The sequence below is a fragment of the Anabrus simplex genome, chromosome 1 (genome assembly GCF_040414725.1).
Source record: "Anabrus simplex isolate iqAnaSimp1 chromosome 1, ASM4041472v1, whole genome shotgun sequence".
Taxonomy (NCBI): domain Eukaryota; kingdom Metazoa; phylum Arthropoda; class Insecta; order Orthoptera; family Tettigoniidae; genus Anabrus; species Anabrus simplex.
In genome coordinates, this window is record NC_090265.1 from 604,547,698 (window position 1) to 604,574,642 (window position 26,945).

The 26,945-nt window shown below is 42.1% G+C and overlaps 1 long non-coding RNA gene across 1 annotated transcript in view; it reads right to left on the minus strand.

Annotated features, from left to right (window-relative positions):
• The window catches only part of LOC136870865 (uncharacterized), an 882,383-nt gene that overhangs the window by 358,635 nt on the left and 496,803 nt on the right, over window positions 1-26,945 (minus strand). The window contains exon 5 of the long non-coding RNA XR_011018019.1: window positions 25,893-25,931. This is a non-coding gene — a long non-coding RNA (uncharacterized lncRNA). The remainder of the gene's footprint in view (window positions 1-25,892; window positions 25,932-26,945) is intronic.

Genomic DNA, 26,945 nt, shown 5'->3' on the forward strand with positions numbered 1-26,945 from the left:
TTTGACGAGAGACGACAGTCGCAAGTGTCTGAACAAACAGTGTGATATTGAAACTGGTCCGCATCCATCCCCTTCCTTATGCTTGGTGCCGACTCACACAATACGGTTAACGCTCATTGTGGATTCACCCTCGTGCCTGTCTCCCTCGATGATGATGCACACCCTGCTGCCGCTACAGCCGGAAGGAAATTCATGGCATTTGGCCCTTCAAATATATACACTTTTCATTTCAAATGAGGGGAAACATGTGAAGGGCGATACAGTATTTTGCCGACTGCCACTGAGGGCTTTGTCACAGTTCAAAAGGAGATCTACACACTTCCTGGGCTGATGACATCACAGCTTTAATTGGAGTAGTCCCCAGTTTTCACGTATAGATGTAGCTGTGATATATACTGGCATCTTCTTGCCCTACCCTACAGGGTAAAAGATGACCTTGGTGGTGGTGATGGTGGTGGTGAATGCAAAAGAACAATTGAATAAAGGGTAAGGTAAAGAAAGGAAATTGAAAAGAGAGGGTTAAAGAGCATAGCAGAAGGAAGTATTACAACGAAAGGAAAATAAAGGAATGCAAATTTAAAAGGAAAGAATGAATAGGAAGGAACGAATAATAATAATAATAATAATAATAATAATAATAATAATAATAATAATAATAATAATAATAATAATAATAAGGGAAGCCATGGTGAGGAAGAAAGATAAAATGAGTATAGAGGAAAAGAAACAAGTCAAACGAAGGAAATAGATGGAGAAGAAAGAAGGAAAGGAAGTAAGGAAAATGAAAGGAAACGAGGGGAAAATAAGGAAATAGAAAAGAATAGGGAAGAAAGTGAAACGAAAGAAATACTGAGAGAAAATCAAGAGATGGAACAAACAGAGGATGATGGGAATGAAAGAGGAACATTAAAGGGAAACAGGAAGATGAACGACGGATACATTAGGCAATGAAAGGAATGACTTTATATTTTTTTTGTTACTTGCTTTACGTCGCACCGACACAGATAGGTCTTATGGCGACGATGGGATAGGACAGGCCTAGGAATGGGAAGGAAGCGGCCGTGGCCTTAATTAAGGTACAGCCCCAGCATTTGCCTGGTGTGAAAATGGGAAACCACGGAAAACCATCTTCAGAGCTGCCGACAGTGGGGTTCGAACCCACTATCTCCCGATTACTGGATACTGGCCGCACTTAAGCGACTGCAGCTATCGAGCTCGGTGAAAGGAATGACATTCCAGCGAAACTGATAAGGAGAGGAGTAAGAAAAAACGAAAGAATGTCAATAGGGAATGATGAAGAGGAAAGATATAGAGAGAATGGAAAGGAAAGGAAAGAGCACAAGAGGAATATAGAGAAGAAAAGTTAGAGAAAGAGAACAGAGGAGAGAAAGAAAAGAGACAGGTAGAAGGACAAGAAAGAAAAGGAAAGAAATATCCTCCAAGCATGAAGATAGGAGGCAACAGAAAGAGACAATGTTAATGGAAATGGTCAAATTTACAATAACATATCCAGCTCAAGAAACATTCGGAGTCACTCAGTAATTGAACCAGCCGTGTCCACCTGCAAGTGGAGTTCATTAATACCTATCAAAAGAGCATGCAGAATACAAAGGGCATAGAATGCCGTGGAAAGCAAAGATACAGACTTTCAAAAATCCCTCGCCGTACTTGGATTGCCCATCTCAAATGGATTTTTAAAGGAACAATGAAATGTAACAATCAGGTTATCTCCTCAAAATCAATGAAAAGCGGATCGATGATTACATGCTCAGGCCATTAAGATCATCATTATCATCATCATCATCATCGTTTGGATAGAACTCCTCTCCTCTCAACAATCAAATCACGATGCTTGAGACCTGATATTAAATAAATAATCGAAGTTCAGATCTATGGCATTATCAAATTTGCAGCTCGTATGATGTGATTGTGAAAATGACTTCCCGCCTTGTCAACATATTAGTACTGAAAAGACCAAAGTCCTAATGAATACTGTCAGTATAAATGTGAATCGAGATAATATATTAAATCAACATTCATTACCATTAAAAGAGCGAGATATAATCTTGGAACTGGAGTGGAAGTAACATTTTAATGGCTGAATATTAGATTCTTTAGTAAACTACCGGGTACATACAACATTTTTCATTACAGTGAACAACAGAGTTATGTTCATGAGGAAATGACGTGACTTCACCTAAAAAAGTCACTGGACACTATACAAGAAAAGAATAATACTGATTGCCTTAAGTAAATTCATTTTCATGTTTTATTTTGTTGATGTTGTTTTTAATGAGAGAATAATTTTATTTTATTTAGTGAATAACTTATTTTTGTTGTGAGGTGAAAAATACAGCTGTAGGGCCATGAAATGGACCTAATGTTTCTTATGTCAGGCAATCACGTTGATATGTAAGTATCGTAGTATTTTTCATATTTAAATACTTTGTAATAACGCACATTACTGTAATTGAACACACGTCATAAACTAAATATGTTTCGAAATATCGCTTAAACATGATCAAACACCGTACATAAAATTATACCAGGCGTCTTACTTACGAGCCGTCAGGTGGTTTTCCTCCGGTGTTTCGGAAGATAAGTTTAATTTGATTTTGTAATGTGTAGGTAAAGTCAGCCCAAACAAACCTACTCATTCTGTACGTCATGCAAAGTGCATTGTCAACGCAGAACTCCTTTTAGCTTTTAACTGACAACTAAATTGTTGCTTAAATTTTAATTTTCTCTGCCTAGTCGATAGAGCAGCCTCAGATTTGTCTAGTACGATATTCCGTTCGAGAATATTTATTGACGGTGACCTACGGCCATCACTGGTAACAAGAAACAAACGGATTACATCTGAGAACACAACAGCTCTATACTTCTAACTCCAGTGTGCTCTAACTTGACACCACTGAAGTCGCAGATGGCAGTGATTCGGAGTTAGTACAGGACAGAACATCTGGCTCTGAGCTGTCCCTGAAGTAATTTATTTTTACAGTTCGCTGTCTCACTCTGATGTCTGACTCCTTGGCTGAACGGTCAGCATTGATGGCTTCGGTTCAGAGGGCCCCGGGTTCGATTTCCGGCGGAGTCGAGGATTTTAATCGCATCTGATTGACTCTTCTGGTTCGAGGACTGAGTGTTTGGGTTTTTCCAAACACTCTCTTCTTCATGTTCACACAACACACGACACAATCAACCACCACAGAAACACGTAATAGTCGTTACATCCCTCCACATAGGATTGGTTTCAGGAAGGGCATCCGGCCGTAAAACAGGCCCAAATCCCATGTGCGACACAATTGGCACCCGCGACCCCAGAGGTGTGGGAAGAGTGGTAGAAGAAGAATAACTGTCTCACTCTGGTGTCAACTCAAGTTGTAATGGCTGCTGGAGATGCAGTACGATCCACCACAGCCATGGGGCGAATACGACGGTCTTCCCTCTCCGTAGTGGCCCGTGTCCAGACGGACCCCGGACTTCTTGAGACAGTGCTTTCCCGTGATCATTTTTACCAACAACATTTATTTTGCAGGGAGAACCTAAACGACGTTTTCTGTTGACAATGGACTACGCATGACGTACTTTATGAGCAATCTCTGTCTGGGCTGACTTGACCTACACATTAGAAAAAGAAAATTGAAAATATCTTCCTAAACACCAGAGTAAAGACGCCTGACTACTCTTGCATACATATGCATGTGTGTGTATGGTATATATATATATGTTTGTACGCGCATCGTGAGAAAATGGCTGAAGAGAACTGAATGAAAATCGGTATGTGAAGTCGGGGAATGAGCCACTACAATCGAAATCGAAATGGTAGTTGGTAGTTTAGGGGAAGGCCTAAAATTTAATTCTCAAATATATATATATGTTTCCGATGATTTATGTCATACGTGTTTACCGTACCGTCTATGATAACGGAGATATTCATGAATTTGTATTTTTGTTGCTAAGTGCATATCAACGCCGAGCCACGAGAAAATGGCTAAACAGAATTTAATGAAAATCGGTATATAGAGTTGGGGAATAAGAAACTACATTTCTTTTTTTTTTTTTTTTTTTTTTTGCTAGGGGCTTTACGTCGCACCGACACAGATAGGTCTTATGGCGACGATAAGAAACTACAGTCAACTATAAACAATTTTATTCACCGTGGATGAAATGGTAGTTCAGGGGAAGGCGCATAAAATGTAATTTTTAAATAACTATATTATTGGCCCTAGAGCCTCCGTGGCACAGGCGGCAGCACGCTGGCCTTTCACCACTGGGTTCCGAGATTCAAATCTCGGTCACTCCATGTGAGATTTGTGCTGGACAAAGCGGAGGCGAGACAGGATTTTCTCCGGGTACTCCGGTTTTCCCTGTCATCTTTCATTCCAGCAACACTCTCCAGTATCATTTCATCTGTCATTCATTAATTTTTGCCCCAGAGGAGTGCGTCAGGTTTCTGCAGCCGGCACAATTCCTATCCTCACCGCTAGATGGGGGCTTCATTCATTCCATTCCTAACCCGGTAGAATGACTGGAAACAGGCTGCAGATTTTCATTTTCATTATTGGCCCTATCGAAAAGTACTACATAACAAAAGTTATAGAGAATACTATTTCCGATCATTTATGTTTTATTCAGTTTTACCGTACCAACTATGATAAAAGTGGTATTTCAGAGCCGGAAGAAAACTAAATGTGAAGGCATACAATATCGAAAGCTTGTAAAATTGATCAACAATAGCATTACATTGACCGTTGTTTGTTGCGATATTCGTTGCCTCTTATGCTGCCACTCATCTCCGATAGATGGGATTACTGCTACATACCGAGTATAACAGCCTGCCTGAATATTGGCGGGAAATAGCTGGGGAGTTAGATAACTTTCTTCTTACTTTGGTTCATACATTTTCTGATACTGCTGGTACGTAAATCACGGGTTCGTCATAGTATTCCAGTTATTCAATCCCTACTCGCTGGCTGAATATTCAGCGTTGAATCCGTCAGTTCAGAGGGTCCCAGGTTCGATTCCCACCTCAGTCGAGGAACGTCGAGGTCATGTGATTAATTCGCCTGGCTCGGGAACTGACGGTTTATATTTGTCACAAAACTATCCTCTTCATACTCAAACACACTACACCACCAACTACCAAAGAAACAAGTAATATTTTTTTTTTTTTTTGTTAGTTGCTTTACGTCGCGCCGACACAGATAGGTCTTATGGCGACGATGAGGCAGGAAGGGGCTAGGAATGGGAAGGAAGCGGCCGTGGCCTTAATTAAGGTACAGCCCCAGCATTTGCCTGGTGTGAAAATGGGAAACCACGGAAAACCATCTTCAGGGCTGCCGACAGTGGGGCTCGAACCCACGATCTCCCGAATACTGGATACTGGCCGCACTTAAGCGACTGCAGCTATCGAGCTCGGTACAAGTAATATTGATTGTATCCCTCCACAGAGTGTTGACGTGACGAAGGGCATCCGGCCATAAAAATGGACCACATCCACATATGTGACACAGTTGGCACCCGCGACCGCAAAAGGTGTGGGAAAAGCGTTAAAAGAAGAAGAGTTCATGTTGTTTGTGAAACACACATTACTGTTAATTAACTAAAAACCTTCACGCGAGTTAAAGCCATCGATCATCTATTCAAAGTTTTGGTCCATAGCGAGCTAGAATATGCTTGTTATTTGGCATCCGTATTACAGATCCCTGAAACGGAACTTCGAAAACGTTCAAAAATGTTTTCTAAGTTATTTGTAATTTTACAAACACCATAATGTATCTGCATTTCAAGTAAATAAATCATATAGTCAACCACTGGATGAATTCAACTACATTAGCATGGCAGCGAGGTGCGAAACTTTACAGAACGTGTTTTATTTATAAAACAGTTATGGAATATTGGACAACATTAGCCTTTTGCAGCAAATTAATTCTAATACTAGTCAATGAGACTTACGGAATCGAGATCTGTTAGTTTGCAAAATACCAAAAACGATATATTAATACAATTCACCAATAGTTTTCTATAAATGTGTCTGATGTATAATAAACTCGCCAAAGTCAACAATAGTTTTGATTTAAGCTCTGCATCATCGACTTTTGCAATTTGCTTTACGTCGCACTGATAAAGATAAGTCTTATGGCGACGATGGGATAGGAAAGGCCTAGGAGTGGGAAGGAAGTGGCCGTGGTCCTAAGGTACAGCCTGGTGTGGAAATAAGGAACCACTGAAAACTATCTTTAGGGCTACCGACAGTGGGGTTCGAACCCACTATCTCCTGGAAGCTAGCTCACAGCTTCGCGCCCCTAACCGCACGGCCAACTCGCTATTAAGATTTTAATAGCTACCATCCTTACATTGTAAATCAAGTTTCACCTCTGATTAGGAGTTATGTTATCGACTAGAGAATGTTAGCTTATGTTATATTTGAGCTATAGTGAGACAACTACGCTCATTAAGGCATTCATTGTGTGAATTTGACATCACTGATTCTTTTCATAGTCTAATGTATTTCTCTCGTATCTCTTTCTTCTTTTTCTACCGCTTTTTACCCACACCTGTGGGATCGCGGGTGCGAACTGCGTCACACATATGTGGATTTGGCCCTGTTTTATGGCCGGATGCCCTTCCTGACGCCAACCCTGTATGGAGGGATGTAATCGCTATTGCATTTTCTGTGGTGGTTGGTAGTGTAGTATGTTGTCTGAATATGATGAGGAGAGTGTTGGGACGGACACATACACCCAGTCCCCGAGCCAGAAGAATTAAACACAAGCGATTAAAATCCACGACCCGGCCGGGAATCGAACCCGGGACCCTCAGAACCGAAGGCCAGTACGCTGACCATTCAGCCAACGAGTCGGACAATGTATTTCTCTCGAATATTTTCTACAATTTCGTTACATTTTTAATAATAATGCTATTTTGCTTTACGTCCCACTAACTACCCTTTTACGGTTTTCGGAGACGCCGAGGTGCCGGAATTTAGCCTCTCAGGAGTTCTTTTACGTGCCAGTAAATCTACCGACACGAGGCTGACGTATTTGAGCACCTTCAAATACCACCGGATTGAGCCAGGATCGAACCTGCCAAGTTGGGGTCAGAAGGCCAGCGCCTCAACCGTCTGAGCCACTCAGCCCGGCTCGTTACATTTTTGTTTGTATTATAGTTTGTATTTGTTTCTTGTTTGTTCCTTTCTTTTGTTAAATCTCTAGTAATTTCATACAAATCAAAATATATGGCATCCTAGATTGGAGCTTAATCTCTGTTGAAGGTATAAATAAATAAATAAATAAATAAATAAATAAATAAATAAATAAATAAATAAATAAATAAATAAATAAATAAATAAATAAATAAATAAATAAATAAACAGCATTGTTTTCCAAATATGTTACACGGTAAGGAATACTCTGGCATTCCCAAAGCGGCGGCCTCTTTATCTTGTCACTCCTCTTTATGACAAGGAAATCCTAACCGCGCATAAAGACCGTGTTTTGAGAGTGTCTTCATACATGACATGACACGAGCTGAGTGAGTTAACGAATGCTATGACAGGCCCCGCAGCTGTTGTTACCGCCCGCCACTGGAATGCACTGCCACTCAACACACGCTGTGAAATACGCACCGAGTTGAAAGGGAGACGAAAAGTTGACATTGAGGCTACTTAAGTGCAGTCATATTTTCATATGATACACTGCTCACTCATTCAGAAATTCTGTTTGTGTGTCGTAAGAATAACCATTGAAACATTATTACCAGCCACTTTATCACGAACTGTATACGAAAAATAAACTTGATCTCCCAACACAGTACTAAGGCCTGCCCAACCGACGCGGTGAAATCGTGCTTAGTTCACCCGAAAGGACATGGGTTCAGTTCCCTGCCAGGAAGTCGAAAAAATCAGGAACGGTATTTCCGCTTCTAGTGAAGTTCACCTAGCCTAAACAAATGATTAACAGGTTCACTCCTCTAACCAAAGGGAACTGGGATTAGAGCTGGTCACGCTATCCCACTTACTGCCGAGGTTTCAAATTGTGGAAACCTTTCCATCTCTCCAAGATACTTCATGGCACATATAGAGAACGCTTTGCGTTTTTGGCTAGCTCCAGCATTATTATTTTGTCTGAGTGATTAAGTGTAGTAAAACCAAAAGCGAAAATCAGTCATCTCCGTGCAGGCCATGAAGGCCCTTTGGAGTAGTGGAAGGTAAAGGCTTCCACTATTCTTAAGAGTGGTTAGCTCTACGCCTGGCCGCCTTTGCCCCCAGGAATTACCCTAATACTAATTTTTGGTGTAGGCTTAGTGAATCTCAGGGCCATGTGCGCCTCCGTAAGTGGAAATCTCGTTTTTTTAAAGCTTTCAACTTCTTGACGGTGAATCAAAATCACGTCCTTCCGGTTGAACAAAGCGTGCCTTCACCGCCTTGGCCCTCGATTACGTGAAGTAACTCGGAAAAATGTTTGATATCTCTGAATCAAGATGACTTTGGTTCGAATCTGTTTCAAGAAAGGAGACAGTCTCACAATAGCACGTTACATATGCAATGTTTTACTGTAGATTCACTATTACCAGTAGTTTAAGTAATTTTGTATCAAACATCACACTCTAAATAAAGTGAAATAAGTCCCTTAATAGCTAACATTTTTTCCTTAGTTATCGTTCAAAAATGCATCAAAATACGTAATTAAGTTTAACATTGTAGAAAATGAGGCAAGACAAAATACAAAGACTTTCTTCTAACAGAAAACTCTTGATCGCAATTGCGAACTCACTGAATTAGCTTTACTGTACCTTTATTCAATCTCACTCAATGTTTGTTTGTTTTTTTGCTATTGGCTTAACGTCGCACCGATACAGATATGTCTTATGGCGACGATGGGAGAGGAAAGGGCTAGGACTGGGAAGGAAGCGGCCGTGGCCTTAATTAAGGTACACCCCAGCATTTGCCTTGTGTGAAAATAGGAAACCACGGAAAACCATCTTCAGGGCTGCCGACAGTGGGGTTCGAACCTACTATCTCCCGAATACTGGATACCGGCCGCACTTAAGCGACTGCAGCTATCGAGCTCGGTAACTTACAGTGCTATCATCCTGAGAGAATAGTCATCCTAAATACCTGAAATGATCTACCTGTTCCAGTTTTGTATTTCCAACCTGACATCCAATTCTCAGTATTCATAACATACACATTGCACTTATTTTCAAGTTCCAAGAGGTTAGACTGCAAATTTAAGCACAATCTGCCATTAAAACTAAGTCGTCGGCATAAAGCAAACTACTGTACTTACTACATTTCCACCAAAGTGAATCCGTCCCTTCCACTTTATACCTTTCAGTAGATGTTCCATGTAAACTATGAACAACAAAGGTTGCTTAATCTCTGTAAGTGCCTTTGACCAAGAACTCATTCTACCATCGATTCTCACCGCAGCCCAACTGTCAACAAATTTCTTTGATTGCTTTTAACATTCTATCCTTAATCCCATAGTTCCCCAGTAGGCTAATGTATTTTCCCTCTTTAATCTACCATATACCTTCTTCAGATCTACAAAACATAACCATGCCTTTTTTATTTCTGTCGTAGCAATTTTCACATACCTGGCGCGTACTCAAAATCTGATCATGACAGCCCCTCTGTGGTCTGAAACCGCACTGGTTTTCATCCAACTTCCTCTCTACCACTGATCGCACCCCCCCCTTCCAAAATGGCAGTGAACACATTGCCTGATATACTGATCAATGAAATACATCGATAGTTGTTGCAATCATTCCTGTTCCTTTGTTTATAGATTGGTTCAATTACTGTCTTCGCCCAATCAGAAGGTACCTTACTAATATTCCATGCTAATCTCATTACTCTACTAGCTGATGTACTCGTGCTTCGCTACGGAATTCTACATTGTATACAGAATTCTAGGTGTAGGGCCTACACGTTGTGAGTAATATTGTACTAAATTGCAAAACTCTTAATGTTACCCTAGAAACGTGACGGGGAAGTCACCAAACGTCTTCTCTTATGTGAAGACTAGATTAGGAAATTTTCATTCTGATGGTTGGTTCTCTTGCCTACTATCAGTCACAATCAAGTTGGGGAGTTTTCTTTATAATGGCAGACACTCACTATCCGCCTGCCTTTTTACATCCTCAAAGAGACTGTCTTAGTGGTTTTCCCAACTGAAATCAACATAGGTCATTACAGTGACAGGAGTAGGAATATCGTGATTAAAAGCAATGCTATCATATGAAATAAGTTACTCGATGAAATGAAAAACCACAAATTTTCTCACTTTTAACGATCTAACAGTCCAAACTTCTAGAGCTCGAATGACCCGGCCGCAGTCAGTCGTGAGCCGTGAACACTCTTTAATTCCTTGGTGGGGGTGAGGGTGGGGCGAATAATGTAGAGCCTCAGAGCAAAATCTATGCCCTTTTACTTACCTGTTTAATAGGAGTACCCGATGAGTCGAAAAATCTCAATTCACTACACTGGCGGAGGGAAAAACTATCTGACTTGGAAGCCAAGTGTTCCTCCAACCAGATGAGAAACCCCTCTTCGCTGCTAATTTGGAATAAAATGAATGTAGAATTTACAATGTGTTTTATGTCGCACCGACACAGATAGGTCTTATAGCAACGACAGGATAGGAAAGGCCTAGGAGTGGGAAGGAAGCGGCCGTGGCCTTAATTAAGGTACAGTCCCAGAATTTCCTGGTGTGAAAATGGGAAACCACGGAAAACCATCTTCAGGGCTGCCGACAGTGGGGATCGAACCCACTATCCCCCTGATGCAAGTTCACCGCTCCGCACCCCTAACCGCACGGCTAACTCGCCCGGTAATTTAGAATGTAATAAAAGTGAAGAGGAAGAATCTTTTCAGGGTTGAATTTTGAATTATTTAGTGAATTGTGATGCTTTAATTCGGAATAGGCAGAAATTCTAATTCTAGACCAGGTCATAAGTTAGCCTCTGCTACATGAACTACAAAAATAAGTTAATTTATTCACTTTCTTTATTTTCGCTGATGCAGGGCTTACCAAACCAAACCAACCAAACCCCATGGAACTACAGCCCTTGAAGGACCTTGGCCTACCAAGCGACCGCTGCTTAGCCCGAAGGCCTGCAGATTACGAGATGTCGTGTGGTCAGCACGACGAATCCTCTCGGCCGTTATTCTTGGCTTTTTAGACCGGGGCCGCTATCTCACCGTCAGACAGCTCCTCAATTCTAATCACGTAGGCTGAGTGGACCTACCTCGAACCAGCCCTCAGGTGCAGGTAAAAATCCCTGACCTGGCCGGGAATCGAACCCGGAGCCTCCGGGTGAGAGGTAGGCAAGCTACCCCTACACCACGGGGCCGGCGCAGGGCTTATACAATACGTAAATAAGAAACCAAGTGCCTTATCCAAATTTGGACGTTAACGACCAGCTAGACCAGGGGCTCACTGATCAGGCATCCGGAGCCAGAGTTAACTAGTGATAAGGTGGCCAGTTCTTTTCCGCTCCCCCTCTAACGAACAGTGCGTGGTTACCCAGCTAAGTGTTGACCATGCCCAATGTTGCTTAAGGTATTATGTTCTGGGATCTTGTGTTTCAAGATGGTTACATAGTTAGCCCTCGTTTAAAAGTGGACATTTCTTCATTCTGTTCTACTACTCGTAACTACGGAAGGTCCAGTTTTGCGCTGTATCGGAACCACACTGAGGTGACTTTAATTTCAAAAATACCTACCAAATGCACTGCCCATGATACGAACACCAGCCTCTTTGGCGAGAAGTTAGCGACACTTCTAGAATAACACAAGGCAGCACCAATGACTGTTTCGCTTTTTTCTGAAAAAAATAATAGCTTTTAATGAACTCCGTTGTCAGAGGTTATTTCGATTCTGGCTCAGTTGACAAGCGGAACTTAATGTTTCTGAAATGCGGATTTTGCGATGGGCTTGTGGAGTGACCAGGCTAGACTTAATCCGAAGTGACGTTATTTGCCATCTCCGAGAGCAACACTAATCTCAGAAAAGTTAAATAGAAGCCGACTCTGATTGATTTGCCGTTAGAAGGCAAATCAACAACGGGACGATCAACAATAAGACGGAGTGCTAGAGTTATAAATAACTTGGAATATTCCAATCCTGATTTTGTCCGACTCGTTGGCTGAATGGTCAGCGTACTTGCCTTTGGTGCAGAGGGTCCCGGGTTCGATTCGCGGCCGGGTCGGGGATTTTAATCGCTTCTGATTAATTCTCCTGGCTCGGGGACTGGGTGTTCGTGTCGATCCCAACACTCTCCTCTTCATATTCACACAACACACTACACCACCAACCGCTACAGAAACACGCAATAGTGCTTATATCCCTCCACATAGGGTTGGCGGCAGGAAGGGCATCTGGCCGTAAAACAGTGCCAAATCTACATGTGCGACACAGTTCGCACCCGCGACCCCACACGTGTGGGAAAAGCGGTAGGAAAAGAAGAAGATTCCAATCCTGATTTTGCTAGGGTCCGAGACAGAGTGCAATAACGTTGAACAGCCAGAAAATCGGATCATATTTGACTGGGAAAGTTTTGGAAAGGCATGGAAGAGAAGAAGAAGCGGAAAATATTTCGACACTTACTGGGAGAGCTTTATATGGTAAGTGATTAATTTCAATATATGTTATTGCATTTTTAAAGTAACAATGTGAGATGACAAACTGAAAACTAGACATGAAGTTTCCAATCTAATGGTGAGGCAAATTGACTGCACCTGTGGTGTGATATGAACCAGGAGAACAGGGAGCTAATCACCAATGCTGTAGCTTACCCCTCCCCTCTTTCCCAAGCACTGTGCGGCAACAACTTAACCTCGTTACCAATCAGCTCAACTAGGAGAGAGTTCTGGCAAGGAAATGTGCCACCAAGCGTCATCAAGAACACCCACTTGTGTTTTCCCGAGTAAGTTGGTGTGTGGAAACAAATAATGAATATCAGTGAATGGTCTTGGTCAAAATGAGATTCCCATAACGAAACGTTACTTTATTGCTTCCGATTGAGAACATGACATATTATTATTATTATTATTATTATTATTATTATTATTATTATTATTATTTTGCTTTACGTCGCCGACACAAACGGGTCCTGTTGCGTCGATGGGATAGGAAAGGGCTAGGAGTAGGAAGAAAACAACTGTGACCTTAATTATAACTTATTACAATCCCGCATTTGCCTTGTGTGAAAATTGAAAATAAAGGAAAACCGTCTACCTCCCGAATGCAAGCTGATTACTAGTGACGCAAACCGCACAGCCACTTGCTCGGCAACATTAAATACACTGACTGACAGAGCAAATGCAACACTAAGAAGGAGTGGTCAGAACTTTATGCCAATTGCAGGGTAGACTGACGTCACTGAGGTGTGCTCATGATGTGAAATGCGCCGCTGTGCTGCGCACGTAGCGAACGATAAATGGGACACGGCGTTGGCGAATGGCCCACTTCGTACCGTGATTTCTCAGCCGACAGTCATTGTAGAACGTGTTGTCGTGTGCCACAGGACACGTGTATAGCTAAGAATGCCAGGCCACCGTCAACGGAGGCATTTCCAGCAGACAGACAGACGACTTTACCTGGGGTATGGTGATCGGGCTGAGAAGGGCAGGTTGGTCGCTTCGTCAAATCGCAGCCGATACCCATAGGGATGTGTCCACGGTGCAGCGCCTGTGGCGAAGATGGTTGGCGCAAGGACATGCGGCACGTGCGAGGGGTCCAGGCGCAGCCCGAGTGACGTCAGCACGCGAGGATCGGCGCATCCGCCGCCAAGCGGTGGCAGCCCCGCACGCCACGTCAACCGCCATTCTTCAGCATGTGGAAGACACCCTGGCTGTTCCAATATCGACCAGAACAATTTCCCGTCGATTGGTTGAAGGAGGCCTGCACTCCCGGCGTCCGCTCAGAAGACTACCATTGACTCCACAGCATAGACGTGCACGCCTGGCGTGGTGCCGGGCTAGAGCGACTTGGATGAGGGAATAGCGGAACGTCGTGTTCTTCGATGAGTCACGCTTCTGTTCTGTCAGTGATAGTCACCGCAGACGAGTGTGGCGTCGGCGTGGAGAAAGGTCAAATCCGGCAGTAACTGTGGAGCGTCCTACCGCTAGACAACGCGGCATCATGGTTTGGGGCGCTATTGCGTATGATTCCACGTCACCTCTAGTGCGTATTCAAGGCACGTTAAATGCCCACCGTTACGTGCAGCATGTGCTGCGGCCGGTGGCACTCCCGTACCTTCAGGGGCTGCCCAATGCTCTGTTTCAGCAGGATAATGCCCGCCCACACACTGCTCGCATCTCCGAACAGGCTCTACGAGGTGTATAGATGCTTCCGTGGCCAGCGTACTCTCCGGATCTCTCACCAATCGAACACGTGTGGGATCTCATTGGACGCCGTTTGCAAACTCTGCCCCAGCCTCGTACGGACGACCAACTGTGGCAAATGGTTGACAGAGAATGGAGAACCATCCCTCAGGACACCATCCGCACTCTTATTGACTCTGTACCTCGACGTGTTTCTGCGTGCATCGCCGCTCGCGGTGGTCCTACATCCTACTGAGTCGATGCCGTGTGCATTGTGTAACCTGCATATCGGTTTGAAATAAACATCAATTATTCGTCCGTGCCGTCTCTGTTTTTTGCCCAACTTTCATCCCTTTCGAACCACTCCTCCTTGGTGTTGCATTTGCTCTGTCAGTCAGTGTAAATTCAGGTTACTCAGTCTTAAGGCACAAATGTTTCCCACTTTACGATTGAGCAAACTGAATTTATTTAATGAATTATCTTATGCGAGTTCAGGTGAACAACGAAGTACTGGAGTGTGAGAACTGAATGACCGAAGTGTCACAGTTCTAATCCCGGTCAAAACGTAAGGGACTTTCGAAATGAGAAGATACATCCCTATGGTTAGAAATTCACGTAAAAGTGGATGTCCCGTATCTATGATAACGAATTAAACAATCATGGGAAACTACAAACTTCCTTACTTTAGCACTATGATACACCTGCATAAGAATCAAGTTCCAATTTCGATAATGTTAACAATGTTTATCTTGTACTAATCCAATCCACGGGTTATTACAAGTAATCAGCTTGTCGACATATCAAATATAAGAGGAAATTGTTGATAGTAAGATTTCTTCTAGAAACGGACGAGATTACAATTAAATACTTCATGACCCGACTAGCTCAACTCGCACCCTCTTGTCCAGTGTTTGTAGGCATTCTTCTATGAATAGATGACTGCTTCGCCTGAAATGGCTTTCAGTTATACGAGACGAGAACACAGAAAAGACGGAAACGTATAAGAAAACGGAACATAGAGACGAATGAGACGAGAAACGAAAATGAAACGAAAGAAGAGAAGAAGTTACCTAATAATAATAATAATAATAATAATAATAATAATAATAATAATAATAATAATAGTTTATCGCTCGTTCTAACTACTAACTGTATTGATAGGCTCCATTCCGTCTTTGCACCGCAGAAGTTCTCCAAAGTAGTAGAAAGCCTTCGGCACGAAATTACTGCTGTGCTTTTAAACTCTTCAAAAAGCCGATGACCTCAACTTGGGTCAAACTCGCTACCTTGAAAACAGAAGATCAGAGATTAATAATAATAATGTATTACCGAGCTCGATAGCTGCAGTCGCTTAAGTGCGGCCAATGTCCAGTAATCGGAAGATAGTGGGTTCGAACCCCACTGTCGGCAGCCCTGAAGATTGTTTTCCATGGTTTTCCATTTTTCACACCAGGCAAATGCTGGGGCTGTACCTTAATTAAGGCCACGGCCACGGCCACTTCCTTCCCATTCCTAGGCCTTTCCTATCCCATCGTCGCCATAAGGCCTATTTGTGTCAGTGCGACGTAAAGCAAATAGCAAAATAATAATAATAATAATAATTATTATTATTATTATTATTATTATTATTATTGGCTTTACAATCCACTAACTACTTTCACGGTTTTCGGAGACGCCGAGGTGCCGGAATTCACTCCCGCAGGAGTTCTCTTTTGTGCCAGTACATCTACTGACACGAGGCTGACATATTTTAACACCTTCAAATACCACCGGACTGAGCGAGGATCGAACCTGCCAGGTGAGTCAGAAGGCCAGCGCCTCAATCGTCTGAGCCACTCATCCCGGCGATATCAAAGATTAAGTGACTCCGTCACCGAAGGCGAAAGAACATAACTTAAGATAATAGAAGAGAATTAAAAGAGAAATTGAAAATCCAGTCTCGACCATACAAGAAATATATAGTTCTCCATATTTATAGAAACTTCAACCCTGGGTGAATACTGGAATGTCATAATGAATTACAGTCCGGCTCCATGGCTAAATGGTTAGCGTGCTGGCCTTCGGTCACAGGGGTCCCGGGTTCGATTCCCGGCAGGGTCGGGAATTTTAACCATCATTGGTTAATTTCACAGGCACTGGGGCTGGGTGTATGTGTCGTCTTCATCATCATTTCATCCTCATCACGATTCACCTACGGGTGTCAAATCGAAAGACCTGCACCTGGCGAGCCGAACATGTCCTTGAACACTCCCGGGACTAAAAGCCATACGCCATTTCATTTCATTTCATTTCATAATGAGGTGCCGGAATTCACTCCCGCAGGAGTTCTCTTTTGTGCCAGTACATCTACTGACACGAGGCATAGGTTCCTTATCACGATGTCCAAAAAGATTTTCATGGAGCAACAACAGAATGTATAGTTTTAAAATCTGTAGTTTTAAAAAAAATCATTCATTTCTTTCCCTGGCACTTGAAAATTACCTAAGCAACCTATGTACGTAATATGACATTAACATTATTTCTGTTTGGAGTTACAGTTGTTTCTTCATTTTTGATGTTTCGTGTACTTATGGGCAACTGTACAAATTGACACACTCTTGAGGACGTATATAATACACGATCGCACCGACAGCGCCATACACATCTGAGTACAGTCGACATGGCGTGCGCAATGTCTGCACTAGTACCATGTATACCATCCTTGTGTACTAATTCAGGCTGCAATTCTCCCATGGAGACGATCGTAGAGGTGACGTATGTAGTCTTGCGGAATGGCCTGCCATCCAATTTCTACATGGTGACTCAGTTGGGCCAGACTTCCTGCCGGTCGTGCAGACTGCGCAAGATGACGTTTCATCCGGTTCCAAATATCCTCAATAGGGGACTGATCTGGTAATCTTCCTGGCCAAAGTAGTTGCCGTAGGCCTTGAAGAGCACATTAGGGGCGTGAGCAGATGACGCCCTAACGGCACGCAAGATCGTAGCCCTGCTTCATGGAGACTAGTCCTCGCTGATGCCCCTGGAGCAAGTGTCCCAAATTTGTTGTGAAGTAGCGGTGTTGTACAATACGGCATTTTGTAAGATGCGACGTTCTTGGTGTGCACCTGTGCGTCGTCATTGTCCGGACCCATGTCGACGGGCATATGCTCACTGGCGACAACATCCATGCACTCTGGGGACAACTCGCCCCGCGTGTTGCACAATTCTGCGGTACGATCACCCGGCCTTCCCAGGCCCACTATACGTCCTCGCTCGAACTCCATCAAACGGTCACGTACACGCTGTCGTGGCATGATAACAATGTTGCAGACACAGAAGAATTCCCTTATACCACGGCAAAATGGGGCTGCCACTGGCTCTGGCGGAGACCAACTGTTGAGAAGATTGCAAACTTCCACGGCTGATTACGTGGTTTCTAGAGTGTCCGCAGCGCTGTGCGATTGATCATCGCATACACTGCCCTCTCGTAGTGTCCCGTGCAAGTTTGGCAGGCCTTATTCACTTACATCAAGGTGGTGTTTTCTTCATTTTCCCGGAGTGTATATATAAAATTGGAATGCGTTTGATAGGCTACACACATAAGAACTGTAATTATTAATCGAAGGTATGTTGCGTTGTTCTACTGAGCAGTCTTCGAAAATATTTCTTGGACTGTGTTATTTGAAATGATTAAAATTAAGCATTAATAGCGAGATTCCTTTTTCAGCTCGACATTTCAAGAGGTAAGTTCCGTTCACCTGTAGGATGAAGAAAACTTGTTACATTTATATTTGCCATGTGTTAACAACGCACTATTACAGTTCTTTTATGATGTAATTGCATGTAATTATTTCCAGCCTGACGCAGCCCTAGAAACGCAGATCATCTGGCGAGGGTGGGCGGCATCTGCCACGTGTCGGACATTGGTGTTAATGTGGTGGCGGATAGTGTTTTGTCTCGTATGTGAATTTAAGGAATAATGTAGACAGCACAATCATCGAATCTCCTGACAAAAGAATTAATCGTTTAAGATTTAAATCAAATAACGCGGCCGGGAATCGAACCTAGATCCCAAAGTACCAGGTCAAAACGCTTACCCTCAAACATACAGCTGGGTTTGCGGTGTCCATGGAATAAAATTGGGAAGATTTTGATCATGATCATGATTATGTTCTAGCCCCGCCATTTACCTGGTGTGAAAATAACTATAAACTATCTTCAAGGTTGCAGGTGGTGTGTATCGACACCAATCATTTCCCGATTGCTAACTCATAGCTACGCAACGCTTACCGTGTCGTCAATTAGCTACTAGCTCAATTGCATAAGTCTAAATTAGTAAGATACAAATGGTCTTCGTCCATCTAGGTAATCAGGTGAAAAGGTTTACTGAAAACAGGAGATGAATAAATTCCCCTTGACCTCGATAATAACACGATAGGAGATTTTGATAGAATCGTAACGTCACAAATGGTAGACAGAAAAGTCACCGACTCAGTGAAATGACCAGGATTGATTGGCAAAACACTTAAATCACACACAAATTTTTGACGTTAATATATTAATAGTGATAAACAAAAACAAAAAACGGTGGATATCTTGGTATCCAACAAGCGTTCTAAGACAACTGAAACATGCTGATCCGAAGTATACAAACCATTACTCTAACACGCACCGTTCTTGAGATAATCGACATCAGCCATTTACATACTTTTATCATTCTGTCAAGGAAAACAAATCACAGGCAGAAGTATCTCTAGAGCATTGATTGCTACATGGAATACTAATGAACATGGCTTTAGCTAAGATTGGTGCAAATGCATCACATGACACCTATTGGATTTTTTGTTACATAGCCACACACGTAGCAAAGCACATCTAGTGAATTTATGCAACCTTGCTGTCACTGACAATAAAACAGAAGTAAATGAACATTTTCGGCTTTGTATGAAAAATAACGAAAAACAATGAAAACAATATTGGATAAACGCTGATGCATGAAAAATAAAACTTCATCAAAACCTAACGTGATAGAGCAAAACTGTTTTCAGATTTAAAATCTGCACAGAAATCTTCACTAGAAAGAGTAAACATCACGCTAGATATCCGCACCTTGCAAATTAGTATAATGAGAAGGGAAATAAATTTAATTCAGCATATTGGCCTTGTAAGAATAATTTCAAATCGTTCGCCTTTGGTTCGAATTTTCAAAATTATAATTCAAGAAATACCACGAGATTTTATGAAAAATTAAATAGTCTGGTAGAGAGACCTGTCATTCAACCCATTGCATCTGATTTACTTCCTTTCCTGCGCGTTATAATTTTTACTTTGCGTCCCACCGAAGCAGATAGGTCGTATGGCGATGATAGGAGAAGGAAGAGTGGTAAGGAAGCGCCCGTGGCCTTAATTAAGGTACAGCCGCAGAATTTAATAATAGTTGTAATACTAAAACAATAATGATAATTTCGTGTGGCTCTTTCTAGCCGAGTACACCCCTTGTAAGGCAGACCCTCCGATGAGGATGTGTGGCATCTGCCATCTGTAGGTAAATGCGTGTTATTGTGGTGGAGGATGGTGTTATGTGCGGTGTGTGACTTGCAGGGATGTTGGGGACAGCACAAACACCCAGCCCCCGGGCCACTGGAATTAACCAATGGAGGTTAAAATCCCCAACCCGGCCGGGAATCCAACCCGGGACCCTCTGAACCGAAGGCCAGTACGCTGACCATTCAGCCAACGAGTCGGATATAATAATAATAATAATAATAATAATAATAATAATAATAATAATAATAATAATAATAATAATAATAATAATAATAATAATAATGTTATTCACTTTACATCTCACTAACTATTCTTGTGGTTTTCGGAGACGCCGAGGGGCGGAATTTAGTCCTACAGGAGTTCTTTTACGTGCCAGTAAATCTACCGACACGAGGCTGTCGTATTTGAGCACTTTCAAATACCACCAAACTGAGCGAAGATCGAACCTGCCAATTTGGGGTCAGAAGGCCAATGACTCAACCGTCTGAACCACTCAGCCCGGCAGGTTTGAAAATAGGAAATCACGGAAAACCATGTTCAGGGCTGCCAACAGTGGGGTTCGAACCCACTATCTCCCGAATGCAAGCCGACAGCTACGTGACCCAGACTGCGTGGTCTCTTGCCCGGTTATACAACCTCGCTACGCATTTCTTTGTAAATTACTCTGCACGCAGTGAGAAAGATTTTATTAATTTGGATGCCTCTTACCGTTATTCCAGAAACGCCACGGGGAGGACCCCATACGTTGTTTCCGATTTAAGGAGCGTGTTGGGGAGGTTTTATCACACTGAAGGGCCACGTTTCCTACTGCCATTCACAATCGAGTTCGGGCGTTTCTACTATAATGGCAGGCTCACTTGCCTACTGCTATTCACGATGGAATTGGTGCGCTTTCATTGTAATGACAGACCATTTTCCTAACGCAAGTCACAATTGATTTGGCGAGTTTTGATTATAATGGCAGCCATATTTGCCTGCCGCTAGTCACAATCGAGATCGGGAGTTTTTATTACAATGGAGGCCTCCTTGCAAACTATAAATTATACGTGAAAAAAATACAAACTTTACCTACACTCGAGAAATGCAGCTCTATCTAACGTATAAAAGATAGAGGTAAGACAAAAAGGCAAAGGACCAAAGTTGTAGTTCTCTTCGAATTGAGTTGCGATTGTGCTATCTGTTTTGTAATACGACCAACCGTTTATTCACTAATTACCGCGAAACGAAGGTCTGCACCGTCACTAAAATTGCCTTCGTATTTCTATATTTTTCACTGCCAAAAGTAACACATTAGAATATCTTGGAATTTTGTCGTCGGTCACCGGCTAAAATCTATGATTTTGCCAAATTTCAGTTTTCTAGCTTGTCTTTCAAATTGTGTCCGCTTTCATGATTGCGGGTTGGGGGAGGGGGTTTAAAAATAACGAATTTCGAGAAATTATAGGTAATCGCTTTAGAAAAATATACCATACTTGGAAAGAAATGCTTACACTAGCGTTCTTATGCTGAGCCCCAAATTTCAAAACCGGCAGTGGGTTTGATTCTGCATCATTTCGATGGTGTGTAAAGAGGTGTCGCTCGTGGGAAGCTGGAAATCTGCAAAGCTTGTGTAGGTAGATCTACCTGTACATAAATGATCACTTGCGGCACAAAACGTCCGACTCCTCGGTGTCCGAGGAAACCTTGCTACGTAAAGCAACATCCGTAAAAGCAGCCTCAGACGCCCTAGATTTTAAATTATGTTCTCTCTACGAGCTGAACGTCACCTGCTATCAGCATCGTTCCACAAATTGATGTCTTCCTAAATCCGATCACATTCAAACCGGCCTCACATTCAAAAGCATTCTCAGACGCCCTAGACGTGGGCTGGTTATTTTTAGGCTTTGAACGAAGAATTTCCACGGGTAGCTCGGTTATTATTTGCCATAGAAAGAGGCACTAACTCTCAAAATAATACAACCTACCTACTGACTCTAAATAAGATCCAGTTAACGGTATGTTATGCCAGTTAATAGACAAAATCATAGAATGCGAAGAAAAAAATGCACGAAAGAAATAGTGCATAGTATCACTCAAAGGAGAGAGAGAGTCCAGCTTTCAGGATTAGCACTCGCCTACGTACGGATAATTTAAGGAAGAAAGTAATACATTTAAGACAGCTGATATTAACTGAAGATAGGGCCATAACTGATGAAAGCCGGATAGGACAAATATGTAAATACCATGTGGATGTTTGGAAAAACGAAATGTCCCTTGCTAAATTGTGATATGAGTTACGGATTTAATAAAGAAGGAGAAATTTAGGAGCAGGGAATCTTAGGCATTCAGATAAGACAACTTGTGTTATTACTTAAGCGTGAAGAGGGAAGGCAGAGGCAAGAAATTAGAGCAGAACACGAAAGTAGAAGAGAAATACTGTAAAATTTATAGCAAATTTCAGAAAACACCTTGTGGTATGAGATAATGGGCTTCACTACGTGGCACTGTTGAAATATTAACAGCCACCCTCAGTATTACTCGAAGACGACTGTAACCTCCTTCGGTATTCTTCAAATATCCCGCAGAATGGCAGTTTGACGTCTCTCTCGCCTTCTATTCAACGAACAACCACGAATTTAGATCAATGATGGCGAAAATGGCATTATGTTACTTTCCTGCTGATAAGGAGCCAGAGACGCTTCCATGGTGACCGGTAGGTTCGTTGTCGGTCTGTGAGAATGTCCGTCACTCAACTCAGACCATGAAACCCACAGAAAATAATAATTTTCTCAGTCATTTGAAGAGTAAGCGAAATTATGTAGATAACAAGAATTATTCAAAATGAAGGAATATTTCACATGTAGTTTACAGATGTTACAGAAAATTAATAGCGTATCACAAAATTTCAAATAACTTGTTTGGTTTCCCTATAAACACACATCTGTTGCGTGATTTTTAAATAATATGCATTAATATCCCTGGCCTGGGGACTGGGTGTTTGTATCGTCCTTAACGTTCCTTTCTTCACATACAACACTCTACACTTACGCAATTACACTTACACGCAGGTTCCTATCATATGGTGAAAGTAGTGGCAAGAGATCTGCTGAGGTCGACGAGACGAACAAATATCACTTTTTAAAAATAATGCACATATCAAAACCGGCTCCTGAATGAGTATTTGGTTGAGATCTATAGAGTCGTTTCGCCGTAATTGTGGAACAGACAAAGAGACACGGAAGCTGAAAGCCACTGTCACGGTTTTGAGTTGACCTAAAACGGATAAATATTAGAAAAATCGGCCAAATAAACGAAATTGCAGACAGCGGACCCATAACAAATTTATATAGAAGATTATTAAGGGATACTTCCAGAAAGTATTCACAGGAAATAAGCACAGGAAGTACATTACAATTTAATCACTTTATTAATATTTCGTTATATCTTTAGTATTTAAATTACATACCCATGTATTAGGAAAGAACAACATTATTTTCCCCCAGTCACTGATCTTCTGTAATTGGAAGACCCATTATAAACCGATTAATTCTATGCATTCATTAATTCATTCTCCTTGAATTAATTAGAAGAACCTTAACAGATTCAAAAATGTTCAAATTTACTTTATGCTCGACGACGCTGAAATATAAAAACCGAATCTTAATGCGGCTCATTATAGTTCAAGTTTCATTATGATACAGGTTCTCCACCAATCAGAGTTCAGATTTTCATTATGATACAACTGTTTGACCAATTAGGTAAGGATAGCATCGCACGTACGCTCAACGCACTAGCTTCGCACTTGTTTCCAAAATCAAACATGTCGGACACACATATTAACATCAATGCACCTTCTACTTCCAATATTGCACAACCACACGGCACATTCCCGCAAGTTCACTTCACCAACTGTACAATAAACAATTTGTATTTGAAATAAAGCTAGGGTATGATATCCTTCTATCATAGCTTTGAAAACATATGCCATTGTTAAGGTCTCTGATCCACTCACGGAAAATCAATAACCCAGCGCATGCGCTTTGTTCAGTAAACTCAACTGTCAAGTGACATCTCAACAGAAATTTACGAATATTTAAAAAATAGAGTTATAATTATCGTCGAGCATTAACAGTCGTATGCAACTCGCTATAATGGTAACTAAGACACTCGTATGGAAATTTTTAAACTCGCTTTCCTTGTTTTATAAAAATACTCATGCCTTAATTATTGCCATTTTAGGTTTGTTGCATAATGTGCTATTTACTTGCCCTTGTCTGTTAAATAAGTTTTCGGTTGTCAGATGTTTGACAATAGTATTTGCAAGTGATTATTTTCATTTTGACCGTATTGAAAATTCAATTATTAATGTTAAACAATTAATTGTTTAACATTAATAATAGTATTTGCAACATAAACATACACTGGCGGAAAAGAATATTCAAACACCGTGAAATAAGGAATGCGGAATACGGACATTTTGGCAATATATTTGTCGAGGTAACATATTTAATTGATTAAAGGTACAATACTACAATTTGGATAAATTTGACGAGAAGAAGAGATAGAATGATAGGACACATCTTAAGACACCCAGGACTTGTTCAGTTGGTTTTTGAAGGAAGTGTAGGTGGTAAGAACGGTAGGGGTAGACCAAGGTATGAATATGACAAGCAGATTAGAGCAGATATAGGATGCAATAGTTACGTAGAGATGAAAAGGTTAGCACAGGATAGGGTAGCACTCACCAGTCTATGGACTGATGACTCAAACAACAACAACAACTACAAGTTAATATCCCCGCAAGGAAAGCCATCGCAAATGTGCCATGCTGGTCCATTTTATAACCTGTGTAATCGCCTGACTGTTGAATGCAGGCCATTCAACCGTGCCTGCATTGTGTCGTACAGGTGCCGGATGTCAGCTTGTGGGATGGAGTTCCATGCCTGTTGCACTTGGTCGGTCAATACAGGGACGGTTAATGCCAGGTGTGGATGACGCTGGAATTGTCGTCCAATGATGTCCCATACGTGCTCGATTGGGGACAGATCAGAGGATCGAGCAGGCCAAGGAAACATGTCGACACTCTGTAGAGCACGTTGGGTTACAACAGCGGAATGTGGTCGTGCATTATCCTGTTGGAAAACACCCCCAAGGATGCTGCTCGTGAATAGCAGCACAACAGGTCTAATCACCAGACGGACATACATATCTTCAGTCAGGGTGCGTGGGATAACCACACGAGTGCTCCTGCTGTCATAGGAAATTGCTTCCCAGACCAGAACTCCCGGTGTAGATACAGTGTGCCGACGCCGCAGACAGGTGGAATGCAGGCGATCACCTGGCCTCCTTCTAACCAACACACGGCCGTCACCGGCACCAAGGCAGAACCGGCTTTCATCGGAAATCACAACGCACCTCCATTCCATCCTCCAATGAGCTCTCGCTTGAAACCACTGAAGTCGCAGACGGCGCCATAGCCGTACGCACAAGACGGCGGTCCTCCCTCTCGGTGGTGCCACGGGAACGTTCGGATCCCGGTCTTCTTGCGAGTGTACCTTCTCTTGACCGCTGCTTCCAGCACGCATTCACAGTGGAGACATTCCTGCCAATTCGTTCTGCAATAGCGCGGAAGGAATATTCACCTTTACGTAGCCCTATTATACGGCCTCGTTCAACCACGGTGAGCTGTTAATACTGGTCTCTCGTCGTCGTAAAGGTATTCTTGACCCACTCATAGTCACTACGTCCAATCTCGCAGGTAACTAACGCTCTCGCACAGTACAGCCTGCATTTAAACAAACCTGATGTGCAACATCACGGGGCCGCTACTAGCGCCAATGCGATTTGCGGGAAATTTGAATCAACGTCATCTTTCAGATTTATAAACAAGTCTACCAACGTTCGTTAATCTAGCACAACCCCTTCATGGTGTTAGGTCTTTTTTCCGGCAGTGTATTAAACCTTTGACTAGGACAGAACAACCTGCACAGAGGGCAGAAGTAAACATATACTGGGACATGAGGAGTAGGCTTATTCAAATCTTCTCAACTTACCCATATGACATAGGCTACTCGATGTAGGTAGTCAGTTCTCTGAAATAAATAAAAATGCCACGTATATAATATTTCTCTGCACCCCAGTTTCCACCAAGTAAATAAATACACTAGTATTTTCTTTCATAAGAAAATTAAGCTATATTCAAATCTATATTCAAAATTAATTTAAGAAAATTAAGTATAAATCTCAGTTTTTCACATATTGTTTATTAATATGCTCTCTTTTTAATTATGAAGAAGACTCATAGGGGCAGATACAAACGACAAAGCAGCAGACTGTATGAAGAAAACTCAGCCAATTAATAAGCTATATTCATAAAATTTCCTTATAAATAACAGGCGTCTACAACATAAAATCTGCAGCAGGTACAGAAAAACATCAAACCTACTTCCCAAGCCAATACCAACTCTATGGAAGAATGGTCGAGAGTCGGCCTTTGAGTCTCATAGTAGTGGATCCAGACACGGCAGTGGTGGCAGCTTTTAAAAGAAGTCGATTCAGCACACTATTTTTACAATGACGGCGGGTAAAGTATTTGTGCTGACATCCTGAAAAAAAAATATGACCAAAATCCCTACCATAGTCTGCATAAAAGTTTCCAAGTTTTCCGGCAAATGATTGAATAAAACGTAATCTCGAAACTGTCCCTCAGGAAGCTAAGTGGCATCAAATCAAAATTTCTGCACACGGTAAATGGGGTCGTACTATTATTATTATTATTATTATTATTATTATTATTATTAATTTGATGCTATAAATAATGACTGGTATTATACAGTATATTTTGTATGGCTGTGTGGCGTAGCGGTTAGTGTGATTAGCTGCCTTCCCCGTTGGCCCGGGTTCGATTCCCAGCTCTACCACGAAATTTGGAAAGTGGTACAAGGGCTGGAACGGAGTCTACTCAGCCTCGGGAGGTGAAATCAGTAGTGGGGATGAGGTCGGTCGATTCCCAACTCAGCCATCCTCGAAGTGGTTTTCCACTTCTCTTCTAGGCAAAGGTCGGGATGGTACCCAAGTTTAGGCCACGGCCGCTTCCCTCACTGTTT